At 38.8% G+C, this 16,593-nt stretch overlaps 1 protein-coding gene and 1 long non-coding RNA gene across 4 annotated transcripts in view; one reads left to right on the forward strand and one right to left on the reverse strand.

The window, feature by feature from the left end:
- The window catches only part of chrm2a (cholinergic receptor, muscarinic 2a), a 109,443-nt gene that overhangs the window by 60,237 nt on the left and 32,613 nt on the right, over window positions 1-16,593 (forward strand). The window lies entirely within an intron of this gene.
- Window positions 96-16,593, reverse strand: part of LOC307004883 — a 43,668-nt gene continuing 27,170 nt past the window's right edge. For all 3 annotated transcript variants that reach the window (XR_013799166.1, XR_013799167.1, XR_013799168.1), the window contains one exon: window positions 96-656. This is a non-coding gene — a long non-coding RNA (uncharacterized lncRNA). The remainder of the gene's footprint in view (window positions 657-16,593) is intronic.

Raw genomic sequence — 16,593 nt, forward strand, 5'->3', positions numbered from 1 at the left:
GAAATGCATCTGCAAAAAAAACATGAGTGAAAAGGCACGCTCTCCTCAACAGCCACTAGTCTGGGTTGTTTAGACTAGAATAAACTTACCAGCTGTGAATCCACTCCACACAGCCAGCCCGGAGAAAACCAACCGAATTAAATCAAGAGATAAAGCCTGCGATCCTCTCAAATATTTACCCTGTTCCTTTCCATATATCTCTCATGCCTTAAAATAGGATGCGTTCTTTGAAGGAGCTGACGAGATTGGGAGGCAAAACAGCATTAGCACTGGAATGAACTTCATAGCAGGCAATCGGTCCAAAGTATATGTTTTCAATCTGAAAGAACCACATGCTCATATATATATATTTATATACAACCGTAAATTCGGTGGAGCGTCCTCCACGGGCCTCCCCTCAGGAGCCAGACGGCCTGTCAGCAATACAGAGACGTAAATGAGCAAAAGGCCGAAGCCATGCGAGTGCAGTGTGTGTATGACAGCAGAGAAATGAGAGAGGATGAAAGTCGTCGCTCAGGGGCGAGACAGCAGAGGGTTGGAAAGATGGAGGAATAACAGTTTACTGCCACATCATGTTGAGGGATAATTCAATCAAATGTTAGCGCTTGGCTATCGGCCTCCTGGCGACTCTCTGACGACACGGGGGGAATGAAGATCTGAAAAAGCAAACACAACATGTGTTAGAAAGAAATGTTTCACCTTTTCTGCGAAAGGTGATCAGAATGAGTCTTCGTGTCACTAGTAGACAGAACTGAGGTGTTTTCGGGACCACACTTTTGTGTTGAGGAGCTTTAGTTTAGTTTAGTTCCTTTATTGTCCACAATAGTTTATGGTTCATTGCGTCTGTCACGTGACACATGTGACCCTGGATCACAAAACCAGTCTGGAGTCAACTATACATTGTATGTGTCAAAAGTATACATTTTTCTTTTATGTCAAAAATCATGAGGATATTAAGTAAAGATCATGTTCCATGAAGATATTTTGTAAATGTCCTACCATAAATATATAAAACATGTATTTTTGTGAGTGAATGCAGCACAATCGTGAACATAAATGCACAACTTTAAAGGAGATTTTCTCAATATTTAGATTTTTTTGCTCCCTCAGATTCCAGATTTTCAATAGTTGTATCTCGACCAATTACTGTCCTATCATCACAATTGTTCCATACATCAATTGAAAGCTTATTTATTCAGCTTTCAGATGATGTAAAAATCTCAATTTCATAAAATTGCTCCATGTGACTGGTTTGGTGATAATCAAATTAATGCGAAACAATTTTATAAATTTTTGAAAATGTAATGCAATCAATCCAAAAAAAAAAAGTATGACATTAAGTGATATTGCTTAAAAAATATGTTTTAATAAATTTAATTAGTATTATTGTTATTATTTATTTTATAAGTACATTGCACTGCTCAATAGTAATATTATTTTCTTCATAATTTTAAGTTAAACCAAACTTTTATTTTGGAGGGTTCATGTCCTCATATAGTGAGCTGGAAAAAAGTATTTTTGTGATTAAATATTCACAGACACTAGTCCACATCACAATTTGATTAAGTGTACAGCCCTACTTCTGATTTATTCATCCAAACTTTGCCAAATTCTATGACATTCCACATTATACAATAAATTCAATATTTATGACTGGATTCTGTTACATCGTGGAGTCCTATATAACTTTCGCACCAAAATACACACATAATTCCATCGCTTTTATTCTTTATTTAGCCCTCTTCTACCTTTGTAATCACGCCACATTGTAATTCACGGCCAATGTTCCCTCTCAGGTGCGCACTTCTGATGTCGCTCCATCACAGACCAAAAGAAAACGTGAAGGCATAAGGCAGACTCAAACTGTGTGGAAAAAAAGCTAGGAGCGTCTTGAATCTGAGCTAAATGAGCGGGCAGCGCTTCAGCTGGAGTCAATCCGCAAGTCCATTGATTTTCAGTATGGAACTGAAGCTGTGAGAAATCCTGTGTGGAAATATGTCGCGCTGATTTCATGAGACAAAAGACCTAGAATAGTACAGAGATTTTAAATCTATTCTGGCACCAAAGCAGAATTTTGCAAAAAATAATGACCGAAAGCCCAGAGAGGCTGTGCATTATTATTGTTTTCTATCTGGTTTTTCGTGACTTATTTGTCTCCTGATATCAACATAACAAGAGTCACAAAAGCTCTTCAGGGTTTTACACATCACAAAAAGTTTTCACATAATTTAACTTATGCCACTAATTTAATTATGCCAACTAGTGATGTTGATTTATGGATCTTACATGTCAAGTATCAAAAAATGATATTAACATGAAAAATATAAGCAGTTTGGGAGCATTAGAGTCCCTCAACGCCAGCTCAGACCTCATTTGTCGTATCTGTGGAGTTCGGGTCAGTTGTGCAAATGAGCTTCAGTCCCATTTGCAAACAAACACGCCTGGCTGCCGAGAGCGTGTTAGCAGAGCGTATCTATCACAGCCTGCCACTCACCTGCATTAATCTTTCACACACACCTTCCTCATTGAGGTGCAGTAATTACAACATGCATTCAGTGCGGCTGATTGTGAGACGCAGCTAATCGCATTAGCTAATCCTGAGAGCCGGGGACCTCTTCATCTCCCCCTCGCTGAGCTGGAGCACCTCTGACTGTGGATGATCACGACACGCCTACAACCGATGGATGGAGAGAGCGAGGAATGGATGGATGGGTGGAGGGATGGATAGATGGAGGGCTGGGTGGATGGATGGGTGTATGGGTGGAGGGATGGATGGGTGGGTGGAGGGATGGATGGAGGGATGGGTGGAGGGATGGGTGGATGGATGGGTGGAGGGATGGATAGATGGAGGGCTGGGTGGATGGATGGAGGGATGGGTGTATGGGTGGAGGGATGGATGGATGGGTGGAGGGATGGATGGATGGATGGGTGTATGGGTGGATGGATGGGTGTATGGGTGTATGGATGGGTGGAGGGATGGATAGATGGAGGGCTGGGTGGATGGATGGAGGGATGGGTGTATGGGTGGAGGGATGGGTGTATGGGTAGATGGATGGGTGGAGGGATGGATGGGTGTATGGGTAGATGGATGGGTGGAGGGATGGATGGGTGGATGGAGGGATGGGTGTATGGGTGGAGGGATGGAGGGATGGGTGTATGGGTGGATGGATGGGTGTATGGGTGGAGGGATGGGTGTATGGGTGGAGGGATGGGTGTATGGGTGGAGGGATGGGTGGATGGATGGATAGATGGAGGGCTGGGTGGATGGATGGAGGGATGGGTGTATGGGTGGATAGATGTATGGATGAGTGTACGGGTGGAGGGATGGGTGTATGGGTAGATGGATGGGTGGAGGGATGGATGGGTGTATGGGTAGATGGATGGGTGGAGGGATGGATTGGTGTATGGGTAGATGGATGGGTGTATGGGTGGAGGGATGGATGGGTGTATGGGTGGAGGGATGGATGGGTGTATGGGTGGAGGGATGGATGGGTGTATGGGTGGAGGGATGGGTGTATGGGTGGAGGGATGGGTGTATGGGTGGATGGATGGGTGGAGGGATGGATAGATCGAGGGCTGGGTGGATGGATGGAGGGATGGGTGTATGGGTGGAGGGATGGATAGATGGATGGGTGGATGGATGGGTGTATGGGTGGGTGGATGGATGGGTGTATGGGTGGAGGAATGGATAGATGTATGGATGAGTGTACGGGTGGAGGGATGGGTGGATGGATGGAGGGATGGGTGGATGATGGATGGATGGATGTATAGATGTATGGATGGATAGATGAATGGTTGAAGGAAAATAGATGGATGGATGTATAGATTGATTGATGGGTGGATGGAGAGAGCGAGGGATGATGGATGGAGGGAGGGAGGGATGGATGTATGGTTGAAGGAAGATAGATAGATGGATGGATGTATTGATGGATAGATGGATGGATGGATGGGTGGATGGAGAGAGCGAGGGATGATGGGTGGATGGATGAATGGAGGGAGTAGCAGAACAGATGTATTTTCTGCTGTATAGATAGATAGATAGAGCAGAAAGAACAGGCAAAGTCAAAAAAGGTACAACAGACTAGCGTCCCAAATCTAATTTCCTGCTGCTTTTTTCAACACACTAACTCTTAACGTGCCTTGAAAAAAAAAGAGAGATGAAATGCCTGTGTGTGTGTGTGTGTGTGTGTGTGTGTGTGTGTGGGTGTGTGTGTGTGGATGGATGGATGGATGGATGGATGGATGCATTAGGTTTGAACGCTCACGGTCTCTACACATAACCTCCATTCAATTCTTTTGGAGGTGAAAACATTTCACACGCACACACAAAATCAAAGCGCATGAATTTATGAGCACATCTATATTCCCATCACATCATCCTGCAATATTTCCGTCATCACATGCCTCATGCAATGGCAACGTGCTGTTTACAGTATTTGAATAACCTCTTATTTAGATCATGGCTATTTCATCAAAGGGAAACTCGTGGATTCTGAATGGCCATCTATGCTTGTAGGTCATTTAAAGACAGTCCTCTCAGACATTTTACATTTTCACCCTTCAGCACAATGAACAGAACGTAATATATGTGACCCTGGACCACAAAACCAGTCAAATGAGTCAATTGTTTTATCATAATCTGAAAGCTGAATAAATAAGCTTTCAATTGATGTGTGGTTTGTTAGGATAGGACAATATTTGGAGATACAACTATTGAAAATCTGGAATCTGAGGTGCAAAAAAATCTAAACATTGAGAAAATCTCCTTTAAAGTTGTGCATTTATGTTCACGATTGTGCTGCATTCACTCACAAAAATGCATGTTTTATATATTTACGGCAGGACATTTACTAAATATCTTCATGGAACATGATCTTTACTTAATATCCTCAGGATTTTTGGCATAAAAGAAAAATTTATAATTTTGACCCATACAATGTATAGTTGGCTATTGCCACAGATATACCCGTGCGACATGTGACTGGGTTTGTGGTCCAGGGTCACGTATGTGTATCTGCACAATAAAACAGCAGATGGTTCAATCTTCAGATGAAGATTGGCATCTTTCAGTGTTTTGAATAGGCAGATTCATCCCCGGATAAAGGGCTGATTCATAAACAGGGACGTTGAAAGGGCATATAAACAGCTTACTCCCCAAAATGACTCAATCAGTGGGAATAAATGGGATTTGAGAACTGAGATCTGGGGAATAATGTGGGATTATCCTTGGACATGTAAATGGCAGTCACTGATGCCGGCTGGGTCGTGATATTCACATCCACAGGCATTAAAGACATAGTTCATCCAAAATGAAAATTCTGTCATGATTTACTCTCCCTCAGTTCACTTAAAACCCTGAATGACTGCAAAACACAAAAGACGATGGAGATAATAAGATGCTTAGCTTAAAAATGCAATATTCATGGTGCAAGATGCTTAAAAAAACAGCAAGACGTGATGCAATAACCAAACACATCCGACAGTCATCTTAAAAATGTATTGTTTAAGATTTTAAGATGCTGGATTTGCTACATAAACGCTTTTTTTGATGGTACTTTAGAAGCAATGAATTTAGAAATAAATGCATGCTGATGAAGCAACAGTTAATATCACAATGATTTTAATGTGCTTTTTATTTCATCATTAAGTTTTCTAAAGATTTTATTAGACAGGTTTTGCAATGTCTCATGCCAGTTCACTATATTAGGGCAATTACATCAATAAAATGAGGGAACGCTTTACTCAAAGCCTTTATGTATTTGGAATTATAAAGGTATTTTTAAAGCATTAATTATGCCTTATAATGCACCTTATAATGCACTGTATGATCTTATGTAACCATTTTTACACTGTTAGAAAGTATAATTTATTAAAACTAGGGTTGTCCGTTAAAACGCGTTATTAACGGCGTTTACGCAAACCCATTTTTACGCCGTCAATTTTTTATCGTGAGATTAACGCCTAGCAAACTTTGTAGTTTTTTTCACATGCTTTTGCAACAACTAGTAACGTTATTAAAACTACAACACCACGCCGGATCTAGCTAGACCAGAAACAAGACAACAGGCACGCCGCACACACTTGTTTGGGTTTGCGATGCGAACCGGCCAAAGAGTGGACGAAATTGCAGCGCCGAGCCGCGTCTAGGACAACTCGTATCGCACATCAGACGCGCACTTTCTCAGTTTATGGCCAGCAATAAAAAACGCATAATGTGTTTGAATTTTAAATACGAGGCGCTGCGCTTCTCGTCCGGTGTGCGACCCGCTTTAACATTACGTTTTGAGTGGATGAATGATGAACGCGAGACGTCGAAATGGATGCTGAATGGAAAGTTTACTTTTAAAAAATTGCCAAATGGTTCAATTGACAAAACCAACGTGATCTGTGTGTTGTGTCGTTGTGAACTGAGCTATCATCGCAGCACGTCAAGTCTGAAATACCACTTGATGGCCAAGCACACACACACACACAGCTGATGCGTTTCTACGCCCACTCGTCAACATCAGTAACGTTACCTCGTCAGTATTTCTGTCACCCTTTTATTGATGGACAGTGTTACATTGTGTGAGAGATTATTTGCTCCAAGTGAGAATGTTAGTGTGAAATTGAACACAGTATATGCAGTATATGTTGTTTTCAATAAAACAACATTTGCACAAAGCAAGCCGATCCACTTTTCCATGTTGATAAGAGCATTAAAATGAGAAAAAATAATGGGACAAAAAGAAATCAAGAGACATTTAGAATAGATAAAAATGTGTGATTAATCGCGAGTTAACTATGACATCAATGCGATTAATCGCGATTAAATATTTTAATCGTTTGACAGCCCTAATTAAAACACATGACAAACAACAGATTTCAGATGTAAGAAGGAACCTGCCAATATTATATATGTTTAAAATTACTTATTAAAAGATAAAATGCATTATAACATACGTTAAGAACGCCTTTATAATGCATTCTACATAAAGGCTTGATTTTGAAATGATTTTGTCGAAAGGCTTTAAAAACTTTTTGAAGGTGAGCAAATGACGGAAATGTCATTTTTTGGGTGAACTAACTCTTTAATAAATGAGAAAAAGCTCTGTGAGACTTGGCAGTCATGCCTCCAGCAGCTCGGCTTCTTTAAAACCGCATATTTTCCTCGCTTCACACCTCTGGCACTGCAAAAATTACAGAGGAGACAGCAACTGGAGATGATGAACGGCATCACCAGCCTCCTCTTCCTCCTCTGTCTTTGATTTCCCTCTGATTTGCACGTCACAGAGAGAGAGAAAGAGAGAGAACCGGGCAGAGTTTTGAAAGCACTCTGCTAAAAGTGTGCAGTGACCCAGCGCAAACCTTAGAGCAGCTCATCACACACAAACACACAAAATATGAAAACCACAGCCTGCAGCTGCCCACCAGCCCTGAGCCATCATTACTGCTATGGTGACCATAATATGACTGCAAGTATGTGTGTGTGAGTGTGCGCTAGCTCTACAGAGAACTGCATGCATGCTGTCTTGGCAATGCAATTTGGACGTATCCGGTGATGAAAAAAGTTGGACTTAATACAAATAAGCAGTGAGGTGAAAAGTGACAGATTTGCGCACAACAATATTTTTGCATTAGCATGTCACTAAGTTAACACTGCAATACTATAGACCTTACGCGCTTAAAAAACAAGCGCGCCGCCATCTGTAGAATATTGTCTTTGAACTTCCGTTTTTTGCGGTCGCTCTGTATATGTCTATGGCATCGCTGTCCAGGAGTAATTACACTGTAAAAATATTTTCATGATTTGTTATCACAACTTTTTATCTTTTGTCAAATCAACTTCGATAACTAATGTGTGAAGATAACATACTATTTTGAGTTTGTTTATTAAACTTCATTGTATTAACAGCGATCTGTGTTTCCCGAAACCATAGATTCGCAAACAGTTGTGTGTTTGGCCCTTTGGTTAGAAGCATAGTTTCTTGTTTGCATATTGCACTCAATAAATCCTTATCTTGACCCACATGCTACAGTTTGAAACATTTGTCATATTATACAGCATAATGTTTCACAAACTATTAAAAAAATAGATGGCAGTGCATACTGAACTATGTAGCATGCTAGTACAGCAGTCAGTATATGCACACACACTTTGAGTATGTGGCATACTACCATACTATATTTGCAGTATGCAGTGTGTATGTGCACTTTCTGCATGGACTAGCCAGATGGTCTCCTGCATTTGCCAAATGTGCAGCATACTGCCAGAACACACTGTATAAAGGATGCTTTTTTAATTAGATCGAAATATTTTTTATCTGTTTTCATTATTGAATAAATGTATATTTCAATAAATTATGATGCACACTGGCATTGCCTTCACCATGAAGGACACTACAATGCAATGCTGACCAAAAGATACATTTTTTATACCCTAATCTGGCAACGTGGGGATACATACTTTTCAAAATGCAGTAAATAACAGAATGATCAACATATGGCTTAATTTTCTAATTCAACATCTTAAGACAATATTTTTGTCTTGAATATAAGTAAAGACTTAAATCTTTGAAATTGAGATTTATACATCATCGGAAAGCTGAATAAATAAGCTTTCCATTGATGTGTGGTTTGTTAGGATAGGACAATATTTGGTCGAGACACAACTATTGAAAATCTGGAATCTGAGGAGCAAAAAAATTTAAACATTGAGAAAATCGTCTTTAAAGTTGTGCATTTATGTTCACGATTGTGCTGCATTCACTCACAAAAATACATGTTTTATATATTTACGGTAGTAAATTTACAAAATATCTTCATGGAACATGATCTTAATATTCTCATGATTTTTGGCATGAAAGAAAAATGGATAATTTTGACCCATACAATGTATAGTTGGCTATTGCCACAGATATACCCGTGCGACTCCAGACTGGGTTTGTGATCCAGGGTTACACATATTAACAGATGTATTGTTTTGTTTTGTTTTCAGAAAAAAGTACAACTAATATATGCCTACTTTATACAAAGTCAGAATATCCAGCACTATATGGACGGACATGTTGGCTTTAGGTCAAACTGACAAAACGAGCACAGAAAATGAATGTGACTCCAAACAGACTCAACTATAATACTGACAACAGTACTGGATGAAAAATGTGTTCTCGTGCCTCTTTGTATAGCGCTTTTCCCAATACACATAATTTCAAAGCAGCTTTACAGAAAATGCACGAGTCCACTGTCTAAGTATTTCAGAAATGTACATATACAAAATCACAACAAGAGACTAAAGAATATGTATCCCGTGGTACACAAAGCCTGTTTTAGGGTTGAGTGCATTTCCTTCACAATGAAGGACACATGCAATGCTGACCAAAAGATTGTATCCTAACATTGTATCGTAAAATGCTCTGTATAGGCAGCTCACTAAAGGTTCTGGACCAGAGAGTGACAGTAATGTAGATATGCTAATGTCCGTGTAGGTCTCCACCTCTGGTGAGTGTGGTTTGTTCCTGCAGTCCTGGTGTTGTAGTGTCTGCCCTAGTGTGCATGACGCTTGCACATTAAAGCAGCCTCCGTTCCAGCAGCCCGCAGCCATAACCCACCGTGCACTAATATATATGATAATCACAGCAGCAGCGAAGGCTAATATCATTTTCCCTCCCATAAGAGATGTCCTGTCTCGCTTGGCCAGCGTTCCTGCTGTCAGAGCGAGCGCACGCCTCCTGAGGGTCCCGCTATATGCAATTTACACTAACAGCTTTATACAAATCATTCACACTCAGTCTCTCCCCGAGTGCACTTTATATGTACATTAACACATGGGCTGTGAATGGCATGCTAGCTGGCACATACTTGGTGCAGTATGCATACTGTGCATAGCAGGGTTATTATAGTTAACTAGGGCTGTCAAATAAGAATTTGAATTTCGAATATTCGTCGAATAAATAAAAAACACATTCGAATGCAAAAATCATGCATACTTGGTGCAGTATGCATACTGTGCACAGCAGGGTTGTTATAGTTAACTAGGGCTGTCAAATAAAAATTTGAATTTAGAATATTCGTTGAATAAAAACACACATTCGAATGCAAAAAAAACATGCATTCGAATGCAAAAACCGTGCATTCGAATTTTTGGTGTGTCAAGAGGTGCGCGAGACTCGGTTTGTTTTTGTTAGCTTATCCAGTCAAGTCAAGTCACCTTTATTTAAATAGCGCTTTTTACAGTATAGATTGTATTAAAGCAGCTTTACAGTGATAACAGTGATAAAATAATGCAACAAAGTTTGTTTCTAGAAGAAAATAGCGTCACAAGTAAGTTTCAGTGAACTTCATTTTTGTTGTAAAAAAGCTATTCATTTAGTTAATTTATATATCTAGCCGCTCTTGAGAAAACCGTGATGTGATCGTTCAACTCAGTTCAGTTTTCCTTGCGTGTACATTAAAGAAATTATATTTTATTTAAGAACAATTGTTTGAAAAGGTAATGCACTAAAAAAAGGGAATGTCATGTAATTTCAATTAAAGATGCGATGCTTGATTGGTTTATATTTGCTTATTGCGTTCGCTTGCGCCCTCTTGTGGGCATTAGGAGACACTACAGTACTTTTTTCCTCTAACACACGTATTGCCACACTTATTGCCACACGTATTCGATTCGGAATTTTGCTAATATTTTAGGCCCTGTTTACACGAGAACTCTCGCGAGTAAAAACGTAAAAATATTTTATCAGATGTGCCTTTCGTTTAGACGGCGACTGCGTTTTTGGGGCTTAAAAACGGCAAAAAGTGAAACCACCCTTCAGAGTGGAAATCTTAAAAACGCTCCACCGTCGCGTTCCCGTCAAAAGGGTCAAAACGCAAAAGTCTGCTAGACAGTGAAGGCACCGATCTGCTCTCGTCGCGTACGCGTTTACGTCACAGGTATGCGCCAGTACAGGAAAATAACAAAACATTATCAAACTAAAATATAGTATTCATTTCATTGACAAAAATCTGTCATTTTTGAGCGACACGCGAAGAGCACCGAGGGTTAAAGCAGCAGCTTTACCGTATTAAACATGAAAAACAGTGTCAGCGTCTCTTTCTCTTTCAGTGCTCCACATCGCCACCTAGCCGCCTGGAGTGCACACTACATCGAATTTTACACACTTTTGCGTCACCATATGCACGCAGATTTCCCCCCCATAACGCTCGTCTAAACGCAGAATAAAAAGTGTTAACGCAACGCCACTTTTGCGTTTTCTCTTCAGATCGTTTCGTGTAAATTTTGTCAGCCCTACAGTTAACCAAAACTAACAAAACAACTGTAATAGTATCTCAATGATACTAAAATAAGACTGGTGCACAGTATCTGAATTTACTCGAGTAATACCCAAAATTTGCAGTGTACAGAAACCGTTTCCCGCATTGCAGTGCAATGCACTTGACCGTCCATTTCCAGACATATAATTAAAATCTCAATATTAACTGTAATTTCTTTGCACTAGCCATCCACTCTCCCCTATTGCACACTTCAGATAAATGTAGCATGTATCTGCACTATTGTGAGAGACAGACAGGCCTCAGCTCTGCAGGCGGTCGGTGGTGCAACACAAACAAACAAATCAAATGCCGTAAAGCAAACACTACGAGAAAGCCCTTAAAGCACCATTAATAGCTCATTACTCCGCTCAAATGAAACCCCACTCACGCTTTCAGCCTCTACGAGCATATGAGCTTTTATGAAGCGTGGTGCCTAACGGCTTATTCACTGCCGCTTTAGTCAGAGAATTTGATTTCACAAATCAAGACCTTGCTATACTACAGCCGCACGGACACTTTCCGGCCAGGACTGTTTATGGCATGAAGACTATCCTTACGGAACAAAAATATATGGGAATATACTGTAAATATCATGCGGATTTATTCAGACTCCTTCAAGATTTCTCACATTATCACAGTTTATTCGCTATAGTTTAGAAAATGCTAATAAAATATGACAAGAACTGATATTTCACTGGTTTTGTCCCTCCTTCTGTTAGACTGTCACACAAATAAATTAGGTTGAATATCTATTCTGAAATTCTGACTTTATTTCTTAAAATTTGGAGATATAAAGTCGCAATTGTGTGTAATAAAGTCGCAATTCTGACTTTATTTCTCAAAATTTGGAGAAAAGTCAGAATTGCGTGATATAAAGCCATTGTGCATATTGTCGCAATTGTGTGATATAAAGTCAGAATTGCATGATATAAAGTCGCAATTGTGCATATTGTCGCAATTGTGTGATATTAAGTCGCAATTGTGTGTTATAAAGTCGGAATTGCGTGATATAAAGTCGCAATTGTGTGTTAATAAAGTCGGAATTGCGTCATATAAAAGCAATTGGTGCATATTGTCGCAATTGTGTGATATAAAGTCAGAATTGCGTGATATAAAGTCGCAATTGTGCATATTGTCGCAATTGTGTGATATTAAGTCCCAATTGTGTGTTATAAAGTCGGAATTGCGTGATATAAAGTCGCAATTGTGTGTTATAAAGTCGGAATTGCGTCATATAAAAGCAATTGTGCATATTGTCGCAATTGCGTGATATAAATTCGCAATTGTGTGATATAAAGTCGCAATTGCGTGATATAAAGTCACAATTGAGTGATATAGTCGCAATTGTGTGTTATAAAGTCGCAATTGTGTGTTATAAAGTCAGAATTGCGTGATATAAAGTCGCAATTCTGTGTTATAAAGTCGGTATTGCGTGATATAAAGTAATTGTGCATATTGTCGCAATTGTGTGATATAAAGTCAGAATTGTGTGATGTAAAGTCGCAATTGCGTGATATAAAGTCGGAATTTACTTGATGTAAAGTCGCAATTGCATTATATAAAGTTGCAATTGTGTGATATAAAGTCGCAATTGTGTGATATAAAGTCGCAATTGTGTGATATAAAGTTGCAATTGTGTGATATAAAGTCGGAATTGCGTGATGTAAAGTCGCAATTGCGTGATATAAAGTCGCAATTGTGTGATATAAAGTCGCAATTGCGTGATATAAAGTCGCAATTGTGTGATATAAAGTCCTTCAACACTTCAACACCTTCAACATTTCTCACATTATCACAGTTTTTTCGCTATAGTGTAGAAAATGCTAATAAAATATGACAAGAACTGATATTTCACTGGTTTTGTCCCTCCTTCTGTTAGACTGTCTCACAAATAAATTAGGTTGAATATCTGTCAGATGTTAAATTTAACTACACAATTAGATAATTAGATAATAGATAAAGTGTTATTTAATGTGCTTTGCTCAATATTAATGTAGGGGAGATTTGTTAGTGTTTAATGTTCTATTATTTGGTAATTGAAAAGGTTTTCTGGTATGTGTGAGCTTTTAGGGTTGACGATTGGCCGAATATAATTAAGACTAATTACTATACTTAAAAAGTAATGGCTGTGCACTTCTCAGCACAGTGATAGTCTCTTGGCTAAATACTACGCAGCTGTGCTTTTGTTAACTAGCATGAAAACATGAAACATTAAAATGTAAATAATTAAAAAATCTTAGAAATATATTACATATTTCTCTATATAACTAAAACTATACAGAAACTAAAAATCTAAATATTAATAAAAACACTATCCATGAAACATCATTCACAACTCATTTTACTTGCGTAATGTGAGATATTGACAGGCTTTTAAAAAGCAAAGCTGTGAGGCAGAGCAAGTTATTAGATTTTGCTGAAAGGTTATGAGGCCAAACATTTTGTCCTTTTGAAGATGAACATGAATATTGCACAATAAGACTAGGAATGTGTATTACTTCCTTTAAGCAGAAGAAGCTGGATGAAATATTCAGAATTATAGCAATCCACAGTCTGACATGTGATGCAATAATCACACCATTACATGTTCGTTTGTTTGCTAGAGGAGAACTAGTCCCCCGACTGAGCTTGGTTTCTCCCAAGGTTTTTCCTTTTTCTCTCTCTCCATTCTGTCACCTGATGGAGTTTGGGTTCGTGCCACCCGTCGCCTCCGGCTTGCTCAGTTGGGGACACTTAATATTCAGAAATATTATTGACTGCACTGACAATATTGGGTGAGAACTGAACTGAGCTGGATTATGACATGACTGCTTCTCCAGAGCTGCTTTATAGCTTAATTGAACTCATTTCATTATCGATTTAACTTTATACAGTTACTGAACTGAAATAATTAAACACTGAACCGCCTTCGGGTAAATAATTAAGACTATTGTCTTTTTTAGAGCTGCTTTACAGAAGACCTAAATTCTGTGGAAGCTTGTTTTCACCACAGACTAAAAAAGAAAAAAGGTAATCCCGACTTTTTTTCTCGCAATTGTGTTTATATCTTGCAATTCTGACTTAATTGATCAAAATTTGGAGATATAAAGTCGTAATTGCATGATATAACGTCGCAATTCTGACTTTTTTTCTCGCAATTGTGTTTATATCTCGCAATTCTGACTTTTTTTCTCTTAATTGTGTTTATATCTCACAATTGTGACTTTATTTCTCAAAATTTGGAGATATAAAGTCGGAATTGCGTGATATAAAGTCGCAATTGTGTTATATAAAGGCCCAATTCTGACTTTTTTTCTTGCAATGGTTTATATCTCACAATTCTGACTATTTCTCAAAATTTGGAGTAATGTCAGAATTCCGTGATATAAAGCAATTGTGCATATTGTCACAATTGTGTGATATTAAGTCGCAATTGTGTGATATAAAGTCAGAATTGCGTGATATAAAGTCGGAATTGCGTGATATAAAAGCAATTGTGTGATATAAAGTCGGAATTGCGTGATATAAAAGCAATTGCGTGATATAAAGTCGGAATTGCGTGATATAAAAGCAATTGTGTGATATAAAGTCGCAATTGTGTGATATAAAGTCGCAATTGCGTGATATAAAGTCGCAATTGTGTGATATAAAGTCGCAATTGTGTGATATAAAGTCGCAATTGCGTGATATAAAGTCGCAATTGCGTGATATAAAGTCGAAATTGCGTGATATAAAAACAATTGTGTGATATAAAGTCGCAATTGTGTGATATAAAGTCGCAATTGCATGATATAAAGTCGCAATTGTGTGATATAAAGTCGCAATTGCGTGATATAAAGTTGCAATTGCGTAATATAAAGTCGGAATTGCGAGATGTAAACTCGCAATTGTGTGATATAAAGTGAGATAAAAAGTCGCAATTATCTGTTTTATTCTGTGGCGGAAACAAGCTTCCATAGAATTCGGTTTGCATCACTGATCATTACTTTTTTAATTTTCACTGTATAGCTGCTTTGAAACAATCTGTATTGTATAAAGCACTATAAATAAAGGTGACTTGACTTGACCATTGAGACTTTAAACACCACCCTTAAACACCGCCTGATTCCCAGAAGCGCTCGAGTCTTGTTGTCCTGGTTTATTTGCACGGCTCCTAATGAGCATGTATTAGTGGGCTTATTTTGGCAGCAGCTTTGAAAAATGACTTTATTGTCTGGACAGCTGCCAGTCCTCTTCTCAAACACTAGCGCTCGCTTTCTGTCTCTGCCTCAGTCGCATCTCAGGGACGCTAAAATCACTGCATGCTAATACTCACATTACAAAACCAGCAAGCTAGCTCTGTAATGCATCATCGCTGTCAGTCGCTAATATAGAACCAACACATCTAAAGGCTCTGTTACACCGAGTCCTAACCAGGTGTGACGGGGTGAAGAAAAAAGTGATAAATATTATCCCTACCATGTTAATCTGAGTTCGGTTCCAAACTAAATGTGACCAGGACCAACAACAAGGCATTTTGTCACTAGTTTTCTATTAATGGGAACACATAGTGGCAACTCCAGCCACGGTGACATCTCATTGGTTTAAAAACATGGTTTTGAGCCAGTTATATTTGTTTGCCTGTTGAAAATTAGCTACCACAACTTATATTCAGTTCTCTAGATATGACTCTGGTTCTTCCTTAAAGTCCCAGTGAAAATCCAGCTTTTAATGTTGTTTATGCGTCTATGTGGTGTTTTTAATACGCTTTAAGAAGAACCATGTGTAAATTCATAAGTCGACAGCATTGCTGAGTATTTTCTGTTAAAACTGCATTGAACCAAAGACAGTCTCAAAAACACGGTTTGAAATCGCTGGTGTTTCTGACGTCACAAACTACCTTGTAACCAATCAGATCAACGTGTGATCGTCAACCAGTGGGTCTCTGAGCTGAGTGAGTGAGTGGAGGCGGGGCTCATTTGCATATTCACAGAACCACGCATACTAAACGAGGCGAGGGTGTCGAGTTACATTCATTTTTTAAGGCGTGAAGTTTTTTTTTCTAGGAAAAAACATTTAAATATGTAATTTTGGTGATCAAAGATGAGTTTTAAGGGATAGAATTATTGAGTTTAATTATTGTAAATGGGATTTCTTTCACTCAGAAAATCTGTCTGAACACTTGGTAAAGTGATTTAACATAAACGACGAGCAAACACTTAAGATTGGGGGTTTGTTCAAACCCTTACTGAAGATTTTATAGTGATGCTTGACTTGGAAAACCCCACTATACATGTTCAAATTGTCTGTGAATCTTGTAGCTTTGCACAGTATTCGATCGGT

This window comes from Phoxinus phoxinus (assembly GCF_949152265.1).
Source record: "Phoxinus phoxinus genome assembly, chromosome: 9".
NCBI classification, from domain to species: Eukaryota; Metazoa; Chordata; class Actinopteri; order Cypriniformes; family Leuciscidae; genus Phoxinus; species Phoxinus phoxinus.